The sequence below is a fragment of the Ranitomeya imitator genome, chromosome 4 (assembly GCF_032444005.1).
Source record: "Ranitomeya imitator isolate aRanImi1 chromosome 4, aRanImi1.pri, whole genome shotgun sequence".
Classification (NCBI taxonomy): Eukaryota; Metazoa; Chordata; class Amphibia; order Anura; family Dendrobatidae; genus Ranitomeya; species Ranitomeya imitator.
The window spans coordinates 636,430,303-636,444,025 of record NC_091285.1 but is presented as its reverse complement, the minus strand read 5'-3'; the positions used below and the strand labels follow the sequence as shown (position 1 = coordinate 636,444,025).

The 13,723-nt window shown below is 47.5% G+C and overlaps 1 protein-coding gene across 1 annotated transcript in view; it reads right to left on the bottom strand.

Moving 5' to 3' along the window:
* PGLYRP2 (peptidoglycan recognition protein 2) overlaps positions 1 to 13,723 on the bottom strand; it is a 43,081-nt gene that overhangs the window by 28,684 nt on the left and 674 nt on the right. The window lies entirely within an intron of this gene.

The window sequence follows — 13,723 nt, the reverse complement described above, 5'->3', positions numbered from 1 at the left end:
CGGTCCGGAAGGATTGAGGGCCACATCGCGCATGGTCTGTGCCGTGCCCCGCCATGTTTGGTGCGTCCGTATAGAGGCTGCGCCTGCGCACTCGATACCAGCCCTGTGGAGCGCCTGACTGTGACGCTCCACCTGCGCACTGGGATACAGCGCCGAAGCGCGCACAGTCTGTGCCAGGCGCCGCCATGTTCGGTAAGCCCACACAAAGGTGGCGCCTGCGCACTGGGGCCAGAAGTGTAGACCGCCGGAGCCCACATAGTCCGAGCCGGGCTCAGCCACACTTGATTAACCCTACAGTTTCCGCATTTGAGCCCAGACATAGGGACAGACGTGGCATGAGCGTACCCAGCCTACCCAGGTCATACCTAACAGGCCTATAGTTCCAAAAGAAACGGCGCGTGTGCACTGAAGATATACATCCAGGTACCCCCCCAGAACCAGACATCAATATATCGATATATTAAAGAATGTTGAATAAAAATAAAAATAAATAATGAGTCACAGTAGGCACCCACAAAAAAGCCGGGCCCCAAATGTCATGGACATCCCATGTTGATACAATAGGCCTATTCCCATAGATACGGGATTCACCACTTAAGGGGCACCAAATTAACACCAGCAAAGGCGCCATCCGCACAAACAATAGATCGGCGCGTGAGCCGGAGATAAGCACCTCCTTTTTGATATAAAGAAGACCTATGTGTCCAGGGGACCAAAATCCCAAAGGATGCCCACTATGATAGACCATATGCCTGAATGATGTATATGTGGAACACTATCGGTACCTGAAAACCAGGAAGCCAGAATGGTCCCAGGACGTATCCGTGCGGTATTAACAATCGGGAAATAACCAATCATAAGTCTCAATATTCGTCACAATCGACATCTGCATACTAACTGCAGGGGTTTGATATAGCGGTTCCAGGGTCAGTCAGCCCATAAATCAATGCCACCATGAGCACAGGGGCAAAGCAAAGCCTCAAAAGTGTATAACCGATACGAGAAAACGCTGTGTTATAAAAAGCAAGCATAGGTTAGAGATTCATTTAGTCCTCTTGGCGACATAGACTGCATGCGAAAAATCCACTCTGCTTCCCGTTTCAGGAGATCCTTATCGAAGTCACCTCCACGTGTCTTAGGTTTCAGCAGTTCAATCATGCAGAAGGTAATCCCTTCCATAGTGCCCCCATGTACCTGATTAAAATGCCGGGCAACCGGGGTGTCCCTATTGTGCCTAATGTCCCCAAGGTGTTCCCCGAACCTTGTTCTAAGTTCTCTTCTCGTTTTACCAATGTAGTCAAGCGGACAAGGGCAAGTGATCTTATATATCACTCCTGATGACTTGCAATTGCCAAAGTCTCTGATGTCAAAACATCTGCCATTCGCCGCACTCCTAAATTGTTTGGTCTGTCTAGCATATTGGCACTTAGAACAGTTGCCACACCTAAAAAACCCAAGAGGTCTCCTCTCAAGCCACGTGCCTGCTCCCTGTGGTTTTTGGTATAGGCTGTGTACTAGGCGGTCCCCGATCGATCTCCCCCTTCTATAGGTGATACTGGGTGTGGGGGAGATGAAATCTTTCAATCCAGGGTCCGCCTGAAGGATACCCCAATGTTTTTTAATAACCTGATAGATTTTGTCAGACTGGTTATCAAAGGTCCCTATAAGTCTGACCAGGTCCGGGGCCTCCCTAGATTTAGGCCGGGTTCTCAATAGGGTAGACCTATCACTTAGCAGTGCCTCCTTATAGGGTTTGGCAAGTACTTCTGGAGGGTAGCCCCTCTCCCTGAATCTACGATGTAGATCACTAGCCTGATGTTTAAAAGTATCCACCTCAGAGCAGTTTCTACGAATCCGCAGAAACTGCCCTTTCGGTATCCCACGCTTGAGAGGGGTAGGATGGTGACTCTGCCACTGCAACAGACTGTTTGTTGCAGTCGGTTTACGGTACGTATATGTACTAATACCCCCGCTACTGTTCTTCGAGATAGTAAGGTCCAAGAAAGCAATGGTGTGTTCCTGGAACTCGGACGTGAATCTCATTCCGATACTGTTGATATTGATCTCCCTCACAAACCTCTCAAACTCCGCCCCTGGGCCAGACCAAAGAATTAAAATATCGTCAATGTATCTGGCCCAGAGGCAGATATGGGGCTGCCACCATTTTTCCTCCTCCGGAAACACATGGGTTTCCTCCCACCAGCCCAGGAACAAATTAGCATACAAGGGCTCCCCATTGCTGTGCCCCTGAGCTGGTGGAAGTACTTACCATTGAAAATAAAAAAGTTCCGGGTGAGGGTGAAGAGGAGGAGTTGTTTAACAAAATTATTGTGCTCAACACATTCAATTGCTCTCGTTTTCAAAAAATGGTCGACAGCCCACATACCGAAGTCATGAGGGATACTACTGTAGAGGGCCTCTACATCGATCGAGGCAAGCAAGACATTAGGCTCCACAGTAATGTCCTCCAGCATACCCAAGAGGTGCGATGTATCCCTCACATACGAGGGAAGTGATAGAACAAAAGGCCTCAAGATTTGATCTATGTATATGCCGATGTTCTGTGATATAGAGTCAATACCCGATACGATCATTGAGGGAGGACGATATATCTATTTTTAGTGCACCTTTGTTTCTTTACCTTATATCTTCCTTCATCTCTTTTTATTGCTCATTGTTTTCCCTCCTTTAGCTGACTAGTTACATTAACAGGGATAGCAGGTGTCAGCCGCCGCGGAGTGGGGGCGCCAAAACATCTATCAGGGTGCCAACCTCCACTGTTAGGAAGGGATAGCAGGTGAGTGTAGGGTATTTGTGAGGACAGGTGCACTATTGGATTCGTTATTGTATTCCTTTTTTCTGTATTCCCTAAGCTCAACACAACACTAGAAGTAGCCGTGGGATGCTCCTAACTCTCCCTAGGCATCTCGTCACAGCCTAAGAGCTAACTACCCCTAAAGATAGAAGCAGGAAAGCTATCTTGCCTCAGAGAAAATCCCCAAAGGATAGATTAGTCCCCCACAAATAATGACTGTGAGTGGAGAGGGAAAAGACATACACAGAATGAAACCAGGATGAGCACAGGAGGCCAGTCTAGCTAAATAGATTGGACAGGATGGAATACTGTGCGGTCAGTATAAAACACTACAAAAATCCACGCAGAGTTTACAAAAAATCTCCACACCCGACTAAAGGTGTGGAGGGTAAATCTGCCTCCCAGAGCTTCCAGCAAGACCGAATTAATTCACACTGATAAGCTGGACAAACATAGAAAGCACAGAATGGATAAGTCCACAATCTATGGACAGAAAAGAGCAAGCAAAAACTTAGCTTAGCTGAACTGGTCAGGATAACAGGGAACTCCAAAGAGATGTGAATCCAACCAGGAACCATTTAGTGGCACTGGCTAAAGAAAGAGCCAGACCTAAATAGCCGAGCAGAAGAGACGATAAGTGGAGGCAGCTGATGACAGCTAACTCCAAAGAGCAGCCATACCACTAGAAACTACAAGAGGGAGCCCAAGAGCAGAACTCACAAAAGTGCCACTTACAACCACCGGAGGGAGCCGAAGAGCGGAATTCACAACAGAGATCTCTCTGCTGCCGTCTCCATGCCGTGTGCTTCATGGCCGCTTGCTATGTGTACACTTCTGTCTATGTGCATAGGGGGGGGGGGCGCCAGCAACTCCTGTTTCTTATTCCGTCTGTGTGCACCTTCCTAAGGTGTCTCTGGCCAATAGCCTAGAGGCCTCTGATTGTTAAGGCGTCCTCACCCATTGGAGGGCGCCTGAGCAAACTTATTTCCTCAGTCAGTACTTTGCTGCTGATCTGGTTCTGTCTCTGTGTCCGCCACCCAGTGGGGCGTAGTACCCTGGTCTGTGTTCGCCACCAAGTGGGGCGTCATATCCTGGTCTGAATCTGTGTTCCTGTCTGAACTCTGGTTTATGTCTGTTCCTGTTCCTGCTTTGGTTGTTGCCATTCCCACTCTGCTGTGTGTATCTCTGCGCTATCTCTCTGCTCTGCTTGCCACTATCTGTGGTTCTGCACTTCTCTGCTCTGGTTGCCACTACCCGTGGCTTTGTGCTTCTCTGCTTTGCTTGCCACTACCTGTGGCTCTGTGCCTCTTGGCTCCACCTCCAGCGTCTCCGCTCTTGGCTCCACCTCTAGCGTCTCCGTCCTTAGCTCCTCCCTCTCCTTCTCCACCTTCCTCTTCTCTGCTCTTAGCTCAGTCTTCTCCTTCTCTGCTCTTTCCTGCGTTTCTGTTATTGGCTCCGCCTCCTGCTCTTAACTCCACCTCCTGTGGTTCTGCTTTGCATCCGCTCTTGCGGCCTTCCTCTATCTCTGTTCTGCAACTTGCCGTACAGGTCTCTACCTGTCTCTTTATATTCACCAGTCCGAACAGGTCCCTACCTGTTTCCATATACCCTCCAGTCTGAACAGGATCTTACCTGTCTCCATACACCAGTCTGTCTGCCTCAGTGCCAGCTGTACCCGCCTGTCTGCTAGTATCTCCGTCAAGCCAGTCCGCCCGTCAGGGCCTCTGCCGTACCCATCCGTCAGCCAGTGTCACTGCCGTGCCTGCCCTCCTGTGTCCTGTCCCCCGGTGGGATCAGCATCCTCAGTCAGACTCCACCCTGGAATGGTACCTGGTAGCTTCCTGCTGCACAAGTCTGACCTCACCATCAGAGGCTTCAGCGAACACCTAGGAAGCTACTTAGCTACGCCCCTTCCATGGAAGTCTGGTCTGTGGTCCAGTGGGTCCACTCCCCCGCACCAACCAGTCTGGGCGTGAGTGTTACAGAGACCACGTAACTTCACAGAGCGGGGTCACAGAGTGCTGATGAGCAGAAGACAGAGAAGTCACCAACACTCTGCTCCATAACAGCAGAGACCAGACTTCTTCCTGTATGAACATCAGCACAAACACTGTGCCCCTCCCATGGGCATCATTGGATGGGTTTCCATGACCATGCAGCTGCATGCAGCCTTACATCACCAAGCACAATGCTGAGCGTCAGATGGAGTGGTGTAAAGCTACCACCACTGGACTCTGGAGCAGTGGAAATGTGTTTTGTGCAGTGACGGATCACACTTCTCAACCTGGCATCTGATGGATGAGTCTGGGTCTACCAGGAGAACGTTACCTGCCTGTCTGCATTGTGCAATTATTTTTCAGGGCTAATTCTAGGCCTCTTCATACCAGTGAAAGGAAGTCTTAATCCTTCAGCATACAAGACATTTTGGGCAACTGATGCTCCCATCTTTGTGGAAGCAGTTTGGGAAAGACCATTTTCTGTTCCCCATGACAGTCCAGTGAAAAATTCACGGTCCATAAAGACATGGTTGGAGGACTTTGGTGAGGAAGACCCTGACCGGCCGCACAGAGCCCGGACCTCATCCCCATCCAACACCTTTAGGAAAGACTAGATCGGAGATTATGAGCTCGGCCTCTCTCCAACATCAGTGTCTGACCTCACAGATCCTCTTCTGGATGAATGGCTAAAAATTCCCACAGACAAAAATTTTCTCATGAGTGGACAACTTATATAATTAGGAATCCCCTTATAGGTTTTTTGAAAATTAGTTTTATAAATCAGAAATCCTTCAATTTAAATGAGCAGAATGTTTACAGCAGCAGAACACTGACTTCAAAGTGGACGGAGATAGTGGGTCGCCCCGCCTGGGCCGTGGGGTACTTGGTACCGGGTCCTGAGTTCACAGGGGGATGTCACGTTGGCGGTGACCCGGTCCGTGGCCCTGGGCGCCCATGTAAAAGGGAAAGGTCTTTAAAGGGAATAAAGTTTATGTTCGTGACGCCACCTGTGGTATTCGGTCAGTGGGGACCGACGCTGCTTTAAGGGGTCCTCTAGGGTGATGTTATGGCAGCTAGATGGTATTCCTTCCCAAAGGTGAAGTATATCCCCGGTGTGTAGATGGAAGATGGTGAATGGTGCAATGAAGAACGAGGACACAGGTTTGCAGTCTCTTTACCTTGGTTTACTGAAGACTTCAGGCAGCCACAGTCCAGGGCACCAGATCACAGGGCAGGCAGGGTCCGGCCGGCTTGGAGGCAAGTTAGGAGTCCCCTTATCCAGGTGGAAATCTAAGCCTTCCTCTAGCGCCGTAGTGTTGTAGTCCTTTACAGCCTATGGCTTCAGATAAGGTCCTCACAGATGTTCTCTCTCTGTCCCCCGTATAGGATAGGACATAACCCATATGACTGGTGACTTGAGGCAGTTTATAGGGACTCTAGTGTTGTGAATTCTGTTGTCGGGCTCCCTCCTGTGGTCATGAATGGTACTTCGGCTGGTTCTGTCCATGGACTTCCTCTGGTGGGTGTTTCTGAGTTTCCTTTCACAGGTGACGAGGTTAATTCGTTAGCTGCTGCTCTATTTAACTCCACTTAGATCTTTGCTCCATGCCACCTGTCAATATTCCAGTATTGGTCTAGTTCACTCCTGGATCGTTCTTGTGACCTGTCTTCCCATCAGAAGCTAAGTTCCAGCTTGTATTTCTTTGGTTTGCTATTTTTCTGTCCAGCTTGCTATTTAATTTGTTGTCTTGCTTGCTGGAAGCTCTGGGACGCAGAGGGAGCGCCTCCGCACCGTGAGTCGGTGCGGAGGGTCTTTTTGCGCCCTCTGCGTGGTCTTTTTGTAGGTTTTTGTGCTGACCGCAAAGTAACCTTTCCTATCCTCGGTCTGTTCAGTAAGTCGGGCCTCACTTTGCTTAATCTATTTCATCTCTGTGTTTGTATTTTCATCTTTACTCACAGTCATTATATGTGGGGGGCTGCCTTTTCCTTTGGGGAATTTCTGTGAGGCAAGGTAGGCTTTATTTTTCTATCTTCAGGGCTAGCTAGTTTCTTAGGCTGTGCCGAGTTGCATAGGGAGCGTTAGGCGCAATCCACGGCTATTTCTAGTGTGGTTGATAGGTTTAGGGATTGCGGTCAGCAGAGTTCCCACGTCCCAGAGCTCGTCCTTATTATCAGTAACTATCAGGTCATTCCGTGTGCTCTTAACCACCAGGTCCATTATTGTCCTGACCACCAGGTCATAACAGTACAGGTGGCCCAAAGTACTAATGCATCTCAATAGAGGGATAAGAGAAGATCTGAGACCATTTTTTTTTCTTTGCAGTGCGTTTTGTCTCAATTTTCCCCTTTTCCTCTGGGTGGTTCAGGACACTGGTGTAAACATGATATCATGATCACGAAGATGCTCACTAAAACAGGAGGTGCTCAGGAGAAAACAAAATATATAGAAGGAAAAAACTCCGGGACACTACAAAGTCCAAAGAAATTTGCTTGTAATTTATTTATCAGCAGTTTTCAGCAATGCACAATACACCATCGGGTTTCCAGAAAAAGAGACGTTTATATATACTTTGCGTGGACAAATGTAATATCTTCCTCAAAGAGACGTTTATATATACTTTGCGTGGACAAATGTAATATCTTCCTCAACGTTTCGGCTAGACAAGCCTTTTTCAAGAGATTAAGATGTCCTTTTGCAATACAGGGAACCGGGTAGAGAAACCCACTTAATAGAAGCCACAAGACGGCGTCGCATACAATGCAGGGGACCGGAAAGCTGTGACCGCTGTAACGGAGGCATGTGTCTGTTACAGCGGTCACAGCTTTCCGGTCCCTGTTTCTCTACCCGGTTCCCTGTATTGCAAAAGGACATCTAAATCTCTTAAAAAAGGCTTGTCTAGCCGAAACGTTGAGGAAGATATTACATTTGTCCACGCAAAGTATATATAAACGTCTCTTTGAGGAAGGTATTACATTTGTCCACGCAAAGTATATATAAACGTCTCTTTTTCTGGAAACCCGATGGTGTGTTGTGCATTGCTGAAAACTGCTCATAAATAAATTACAAGCAAATTTCTTTGGACTTTGTAGTGTGCCGGAGTTTTTTCCTTCTACTGGTGTAAACATGGACATTCAAGGTCTGTCCTCTTGGATGGATAATCTCACTACAAGGATACAAAACATTCAAGATTTTGTGGTTCAGAATCCGATGTCAGAGCCTAGGATTCCTATTCCTGATTTGTTTTTTGGTGATAGATCTAAGTTCTTGAATTTCAAAAATAATTGTAAATTGTTTCTTGCCTTGAAACCTCGCTCCTCAGGTGACCCTGTTCAACAAGTAAAGATCATTATTTCTTTGTTACGTGGTGACCCTCAAGACTGGGCATTTTCCCTTGCGCCAGGAGATCCGGCATTGCGTGATGTTGATGCGTTTTTCCTGGCGCTTGGATTGCTTTATGACGAACCTAATTCAGTGGATCAGGCAGAGAAAATCTTGCTGGCTCTGTGTCAGGGTCAGGATGAAGCGGAGATATATTGTCAGAAGTTTAGAAAGTGGTCTGTGCTCACTCAGTGGAATGAATGTGCCGTGGCAGCAATCTTCACAAAGGGTCTCTCTGAAGCCCTTAAGGATGTCATGGTGGGGTTTCCCATGCCTGCTGGTCTGAATGAGTCTATGTCCTTGGCCATTCAGATCGATCGACGCTTGCGTGAGCGTAAAGCTGTGCACCATTTGGCGGTACTATCTGAGCATGGGCCTGAGCCTATGCAATGTGATAGGACTTTGACCAGAGCTGAACGGCAAGAACACAGACGTCGGAATGGGCTATGTTTTTACTGTGGTGATTCCACTCATGCTATCTTTGATTGTCATAAGCGCACTAAGCGGTTCGCTAGGTCTGCCACCATTGGTACGGTACAGTCTAAATTTCTATTGTCTGTTACTTTGATTTGCTCTTTGTCATCCTATTCTGTTATGGCATTTGTGGATTCAGGCGCTGCCCTGAATTTGATGGACTTGGAGTATGCTAGGCGCTGTGGTTTTTTCTTGGAGCCCTTGCAGTATCCTATTCCGTTGAGAGGAATTGATGCTACGCCTTTGGCCAAGAATAAGCCTCAGTATTGGACCCAATTGACCATGTGCATGGCTCCTGCACATCAGGAGGATATCCGCTTTCTGGTGTTGCATAATCTGCATGATGTGGTCGTTTTGGGGTTGCCATGGCTACAGGTTCATAATCCAGTATTGGACTGGAAATCTATGTCTGTGTCCAGCTGGGGTTGCTAGGGGGTACATGGTGATGTTCCATTTTTGTCTATTTCGTCTTCCACTCCTTCTGAAGTTCCAGAGTTTTTGTCGGATTATCGGGATGTATTTGATGAGCCCAAAGCCAGTGCCCTACCTCCTCATAGGGATTGCGATTGTGCAATTAATTTGATTCCTGGTAGTAAGTTTCCTAAGGGCCGATTGTTCAATTTATCTGTGCCAGAACACGCCGCTATGCGGAGTTATATAAAGGAATCCTTGGAGAAAGGCCATATTCGCCCGTCGTCATCACCGTTAGGAGCAGGGTTCTTTTTTGTGGCCAAGAAGGAAGGTTCTTTGAGACCTTGTATTGATTACCGCCTTCTTAATAAAATTACAGTCAAATTTCAGTATCCTTTGCCGTTGCTGTCTGATTTGTTTGCTCGTATTAAAGGGGCTAGTTGGTTCACCAAGATAGATCTTCGAGGGGCGTATAATCTTGTGCGTATTAAACAAGGCGATGAATGGAAAACAGCATTTAATACGCCCGAGGGCCATTTTGAGTACCTGGTTATGCCATTCGGGCTTTCCAATGCTCCATCAGTATTTCAGTCCTTTATGCATGACATCTTCCGAGAGTACCTGGATAAATTCCTGATTGTGTATTTGGATGATATTTTGGTCTTTTCGGATGATTGGCAGTCTCATGTGAAGCAGGTCAGAATGGTGTTCCAGGTCCTTTGTGCGAATTCCTTGTTTGTGAAGGGGTCAAAGTGTCTCTTTGGAGTTCAGAAGGTTTCATTTTTGGGGTTCATTTTTTCCCCTTCTACTATCGAGATGGACCCTGTTAAAGTCCAGGCCATTTACGATTGGACTCAGCCGACATCTGTGAAGAGCCTGCAAAAGTTCCTGGGCTTTGCTAATTTTTATCGGCGCTTCATCGCTAATTTTTCTACTGTTGCTAAACCGTTGACTGATTTGACCAAGAAGGGTGCTGATGTGGTCAATTGGTCTTCTGCGGCTGTAGAGGCTTTTCAGGAGTTGAAGCGTCCTTTTTCTTCTGCCCCTGTGTTGTGCCAGCCACATGTTTCGCTTCCGTTTCAGGTTGAGGTTGATGCTTCTGAGATTGGAGCAGGGGCTGTTTTGTCGCAAAGAAGTTCTGATGGCTCGGTGATGAAGCCATGTGATTTCTTTTCTAGAAAGTTTTCGCCTGCTGAGCGTAACTATGATGTTGGTAATCGTGAATTGTTGGCCATGAAGTGGGCATTCGAGGAGTGGCGTCATTGGCTGGAAGGAGCCAAGCATCGCGTGGTGTTCTTGACAGGTCACAAGAACGATCCAGGAGTGAACTAGACCAATACTGGAACATTGACAGGTGGCATGGAGCAAAGATCTAAGTGGAGTTAAATAGAGCAGCAGCTAACGAATTAACCTCGTCACCTGTGAAAGGAAACTCAGAAACACCCACCAGAGGAAGTCCATGGACAGAACCAGCCAAAGTACCATTCATGACCACAGGAGGGAGCCCGACAACAGAATTCACAACACTCTAGCACACCCCAGCCTCTATGGGTGTCACCGTGCCTCCTGGGTACTAAGGCGGACAGGTAACGTGAAGTTCAGCTGTCCTGCCGGTCTCTGATGTAAGTCGTAGAGGGCCTTACAACCTCGGTGTTCCGGCTACCGGTTTCTGTGCTGGTATCCTCTCCTGTGCTTTGCTCTCCTACACGTTCACTGCAATGTATTCGGCTTTCTGAATGTCTCTTTCCGGGAACTGCTGCACTGCGGCTACACAGCTCAATAAACCCTCTTCTGCCTCAGACTGATCCAGTCTGTTTCCTGACAAGAACTGACTAACTTTCTCTACAGACTACCATATATATGGGGAGTCACCTAGTAAATAGGATCAAAAGATCCCCCTGGTGGCCTGGAGTGTGAATGTGTTGCATGATGGTGTTACCTGGTTACAGTTATCCCTTCTTGCCTTCAACCGTAACATCACTCTCCCCGTGAGGAAAGCAATGCTACTGTGACGACCAGGACAGTGGGGCGCCACAATAGAATACTCAATAGCCAATCAGATGACGGTAATGATAGCAGAAGGACATGAGAGTGCTGATCTTGAGGCAGGCAGTGACCTGTCCACTCTATATAATAGTATAGGCTTATAATTATTAGGGCAGTGTCACAGACGGAGGATATCTACTATATAATTGTCTAAGGGTCACTTCCGTCTTTCTGTCTGTCCTTCTGTCTATCACAGATATTCATTGGTCGCGGCCTCTGTCTATCATGGAATCCAAGTCGCTGATTGGTCACGGCAAAACAGCCACGACCAATCAGCGACGGGCACAGTCCGGAAGAAAATGGCCGCTCCTTACTCCCCGCAGTCACTGCCCGGCGCCTGCATACTCCCCTCCGGTCACCGCTCACACAGGGTTAATGCTGGCGGTAACGGACCTCGTTATGCCGCGGGTAATGCACTCCATTACCGCTGCTATTAACCCTGTGTGTCCCCAACTTTTTACTATTGATGCTGCCTATTTGGTATCAATATTAAAAAAATGTAATGTTAAAAATAATAAAAAAAAACAAAAAACCTGCTATACTCACCCTCCGTAGTCCGTTGAGCCGCTTGCGCCTGCCGCCATCTTTCGTTCCCAGTGATGCATTGCGAAATTACCCTGAAGTCATCAGGGTAATTTCGCAATGCATCCTGGGAACGGAAGATGGCGGCAGCCCCACGCACATCGGGACAGCTTCGCTGGATTGGATCCCGGCGGGTGAGTATAGAACTATTTTTAATTTTTTTTAACAGGGATATGGTGCCCACACTGCTATATACTACGTGGGCTGTATTATATACTGCGTGGCTCTGTGCTGTATACTACCTGGCCAGTGTTACATACTATGTGGGCTGTGTTATGTACTGCGTGGGCTGTGCTAGATATTACATGGCCAGTGTTATATACTGTGTGGGCAGTGTTATATACTACGTGACTGGACAATATACTATGTGACTGGGCAATATACTACGTGGCTCTATGCTGTATACTACCTGGGTCTGTGCTGTATACTACGTGGCTTTGTGCTGTATACTACGTCTCTGGGCAATATACTACGTGACTGGGCAATATACAATGTGACTGGGCAATATACTATGTGACTGGGCAATATACTACATCGCTGGGCAATATACTATGTGGCTCTGTGCTGTATACTACGTCGCTGGGCAATATACTACGTGACTGGGCAATATACTACGTGACTGGGCAATATACTATGTGACTGGGCAATATACTACGTAGCTGGGCAATACTACGTGACTGGGCAATATACTACATAGCTGGGCAATACTACGTGACTGGGCAATATACTACGTAGCTGGGCAATATACTACGTGTCTGGGCAATATACTACGTGTCTGTGCTATATACTACGTCGTTGTGCAATATACTACGTAGCTGGGCAATTTACTACGTGACTGGGCAATATACTGCGTCGCTGTGCAATATACTACGTGGCTGGGCAATATACTACGTGACTGGGCAATATACTACGTCGCTGTGCAATATACTCCGTGGCTGGGCAATATACTACATGACTGGGCAATATACTACGTCGCTGTGCAATATACTATGTGGCTGGGCAATATACTATGTGACTGGGCAATATACTATGTCGCTGTGCAATATACTACGTGGCTGGGCAATATACTACGTGACTGGGCAATATACTACGTCGCTGTGCAATATACTACGTGGCTGGGCAATATACTATGTGACTGGGCAATATACTACATCGCTGTGCAATATACTACGTGGCTGGGCAATATAGTACGTGGCTGGGCAATATACTACGTGACTGGGCAATATACTGCGTGACTGGGCAATATACTATGTCGCTGTGCAATATACTACGTGGCTGGGCAATATACTATGTGGCTGGGCAATATACTACGTGACTGGGCAATATACTACGTGGCTGGGCAATATACTACGTGGCTGGGCAATATACTACGTGACTGGGCAATATACTACATTGCTGGGCAATATACTACATGGCTGGGCAATATACTACGTGGCTGGGCAATGTACTACGTGACTGGGCAATATACTATGTGGCTGGGCAATATACTACGTGGCTGGGCAATATACTTTGTGGGCTGTGCAATATACTATGTGGCTCGGAAATATACTACATGGCTGGGCAATATACTACGTAGCTGGGCAATATACTACGTAGCTGGGCAATATACTACGTGGCTGGGCAATATACTACGTGGCTGGGCAATATACTGCGTGGCTGGGCAATATACTACGTGACTGGGCAATATACTACGTGACTGGGCAATATACTACATGGCTGGGCAATATACTACGTGACTGGGCAATATACTACATGGCTGGGCAATATACTACGTAGCTGGGCAATATACTACGTAGCTGGGCAATATACTACGTGGCTGGGCAATATACTACGTGGCTGGGCAATATACTACGTGACTGGGCAATATACTACGTGACTGGGCAATATACTACATGGCTGGGCAATATACTACGTAGCTGGGCAATATACTACGTAGCTGGGCAATATACTACGTGGCTGGGCAATATACTACGTGGCTGGGCAATATACTACGTGACTGGGCAATATACTACGTGACTG